Below are 3,829 nucleotides of genomic sequence, written 5' to 3' on the forward strand. Positions count from 1 at the left end.
TTTGGGGTGGCAAGAGCAATTCAACTCTAATTCGACTGTAACATATGGAGGTTTCACCGAGATGGCTCTGCTGCCCACGGACGTCTCCAATGGACATCTCTCGGGGTAAGTAAAGGCGCCTAAAGGATAGGGACTCTGTGCACGTGCATTTCTGTTTCTGTATCTGGTTCAGGCCTTAAGCGGTTTCAGTTTGGGCTGGCACGGTAGAAGTTGGGCTGGCAGACGTGCCCGGAAGCCACAACGCTACAGCCTCGAAGGACACCTCGGGAGGACCGGGAGACTGAGGACGCTCAGCGAAACTCCCATCTGGAATTCCCGCGGTCAGGAATTTGGTGCCAGCATCAGTATTCATCCTTTCTCTTTCAGGTTTTACTTCTATTGCATAAACTGTTTTCAGACTCACGTTTTGTATTGCCGGCATTGTCACAGGGCTCTGATGCGGTTCCAGAGTCTGTGTTTGTTTGTGTGTGGCATTGTCGCGAGACTCTGAAGTGGTCCCAGAGTCTGCATTTGTAGGTTCTGAAGTGGTTCCGGAACTTGCATTTGTATTTAGGCATCGTCACAGGGCTCTGATGCGGTTCCAGAGTCTGTGTTTGTCTGTTTGTGTGTTGCATTGTCGCGAGACTCTGAAGTGGTCCCAGAGTCTGCATTTGTAGGTTCTGAAGTGGTTCCGGAACTTGCGTTTGTATTTAGGCATCGTCACAGGGCTCTGATGCGGTTCCAGAGTCTGTGTTTGTCTGTTTGTGTGTTGCATTGTCGCGAGACTCTGAAGTGGTCCCAGAGTCTGCATTTGTAGGTTCTGAAGTGGTTCCGGAACTTGCGTTTGTATTTAGGCATCGTCACAGGGCTCTGATGCGGTTCCAGAGTCTGTGTTTGTCTGTTTGTGTGTTGCATTGTCGCGAGACTCTGAAGTGGTCCCAGAGTCTGCATTTGTAGGTTCTGAAGTGGTTCCGGAACTTGCGTTTGTATTTAGGCATCGTCACAGGGCTCTGATGCGGTTCCAGAGTCTGTGTTTGTCTGTTTGTGTGTTGCATTGTCGCGAGACTCTGAAGTGGTCCCAGAGTCTGCATTTGTAGGTTCTGAAGTGGTTCCGGAACTTGCATTTGTATTTAGGCATCGTCACAGGGCTCTGATGCGGTTCCAGAGTCTGTGTTTGTAGGTCTTTGTGTGTTGCATTGTCGCGAGACTCTGAAGTGGTCCCAGAGTCTGCATTTGTAGGTTCTGAAGTGGTTCCAGAACTTGCATTCATATCTGTGTCTGTGTGTCAGTGTGGTTCTCGGACCCCATCTGGGACTCTGTAGGGGGCCAGGCTCCCCACCTCTGTAGGAACGAAGCGGGTCGCTCCACAGGTGTGAGGCCGACTTTCCATTTTTGTCTTTTTTGTTTTGTTCAGTGCCTTTTTGCGAGTCTCTTTGGTGTTTGTTTTTGGCTATTTGTATTTACCTTTCTGAAATTCAGACAATGGGACGGATTTAGACAACTCTTAGAAAGGGAGACTAACCACCCTTTGTTCTGCAGATTGGCCTACCTTTGAAGTAGGGTGGGCGCCTAAGGGCACCCTTGACATCCTGGTCTGGCAAGATCTGGTAAAAACTCCCTTTCCTGGTTAAAGCCTCTTTTACTCCCTCAGAAACAACCTTCAAAAAAAGATTTTAGTCGTCCAGGACCGTCCCAGCAAAGCAGATAAAACAAACTAAGACTTCAGCCTCGGCGCCGCTCTATTCTGTTTTACAGGGCGACTCTGAAGATTTGATTTTCCCTCCTCCCTACCAGCTGCCCAGCCCTGGCTGTGGGGCCGGCAGCGGGGGGCCACAGGAGAGGGTAGGAGAAGCAGCTCCCCAGGGGCCAGCAGATCCCTCCACTCCCCCTTCACAGGCAGCAGGGAAACCCCTGCTGTGCCATTAGCAAGTGCTGAAACCCCCTGTGTGTTCAAACAAAGCTGGCCCTGTGAGCCTCAACCTGCAGGACTCAGCTGGGGCCCAGGAATGGCAGGCGGAGGATGGGAAGGCGTGCCTCCTGACTTATTCCTCAGGACCCTAACTCCCCGAGCCATACCCGTCCCCCCAGACTGACTCCCCATGGCCGACCATATGGGGCAAATGGATGGATCTCCTGGACTTCAGGACCCAGTAAGTCGCCCTGGGGCACTCAGTACTCAGGCCCGCCTTTGTGTGGAAGGGGGGGCTTCTGTTGCCCCTCTACCAGGGACCTGCCTGGTGTCTGCAATGGAAAACAACGTGTGTGTGGTGTAAATGTGTTTGTGGTTCCATGGCCCTGCAGCTACAGAGTCTAAATGGGCCGTAACCTGCAGCTCTATGTTCATCAGGCGGGCGAAGCAATCTCACTCCAGATCAGTGCCTGTTCCGGAGGTCTTTATCTCTTGTTTTGTACAACCAAGGGGGACACATTATGGGAAAATTCCATTCAGAACCAACTGTTCTAAACTGTATAATAAAAACTTTAAAAATGTTGTCTTAATTTAAAAATTCTTAACAGGTTATTCCAAAATGTAAATGGGTTTTTATCAGCTCTTTTCTGTGCTGCTGTCCCTGACTTAGCTGATAAGAGTTTCATTTGTCTTGAAGGTTTCATGTTTTTCTATTTGTAGTACTGAGACTACGTTGTTTATCTGTTTTTAATGTTTGAGTGATTACCCAACTGATCAAAAATGTACTAATTTTGGCTAAATGGTTTGACTCTGACAGCTTAAATTCTAAATCGAGTCTTCCAACTTTGGGCTTCCAGTCGGATCCCTGGAACTCTCAAAGGATGAGACTCTGAATTTGTTAAAGTAACAGCTGCTTGAGTCAATTCAGATTTTGTAAAATGTATTAAAATGTTATAAATGGTGTCAGACCTATGCTATATTCATGTTTTTGCTTTCCAGCTAAAATAGTCTTATAAAAATAAGAGTAAATTCTGTGTATACAAGCCTTTATGTTGTTAACTAAAGTAAGCCAATGCAGATTGGTTCAGAAAATTGAGATAATGCAAATGCCCTTCGGTTTGCTCAGTGGCTTGCTTGCTCAGTTTTACATGTCTTTGATGTGCTTTAAACTTGTTTCTTTTAATGATAAAGATCTTTTCAAAGTTGTAACCATGCACTAGACACCATGTTTGCTGCTCAGGAGGTGTTGTCCTTATATTACTTAAAAGCATGGAAATGTAATTTTGACTTTTATTTCAGATAATGGTATGGTATTCATTAATAACTCTGTGTCTTAAGTCATCTAGGCATCAGTACTAAGTAAAACTTGGAAAAATGTATTATGTGTACTTTTAACATCTCAAATTCGATAAGGGAGACTGAGTTTGTTAGCATGTATTCTCATAGATTGTCCACACATGACAATTCAAGGCTATATAAAAGTAACTACGGGTGTAAAGTTTCCAAAGGTGTAAACAAGTCATAAAAAGTTTTAAAATGTTTAAAAATGGTCTAAATCATAAATCTTAAAATCTGTTTTCACAAAAACTGTAATGTCTATTTTAACAGTGTCTGCTTAATTGGCTACCCTGCCATTTCTAAAATTAGGTCCTGTAAGCTCTTTTTGACTCTGTTAAATTATTCTGAGTTATGTGATAATTTTGTGTACTAACTCTAATGTTCAGGGTTTTTATTTCTGGTTTATTCGACAACAAAAGACATAAAATTCATGTTCTGCCTAAGTAATTTATTGTGTAACAACCAGGCATTGCTAGTTCAAATGTAGATCAAATGGAGGTCTAGCCAAAAGGGAAAAAGTGTGCCAAGAGACTTAGAGACGACGGGAGATGGTTATGCGGCAAATGCTAAAAAACTGGGTTCCAGGAGCCCAAAAAGGCTCTA

This window comes from Oryctolagus cuniculus, chromosome 16 (assembly GCF_051225735.1).
Source record: "Oryctolagus cuniculus isolate XC-2025 breed Fujian yellow rabbit chromosome 16, ASM5122573v1, whole genome shotgun sequence".
NCBI classification, from domain to species: Eukaryota; Metazoa; Chordata; class Mammalia; order Lagomorpha; family Leporidae; genus Oryctolagus; species Oryctolagus cuniculus.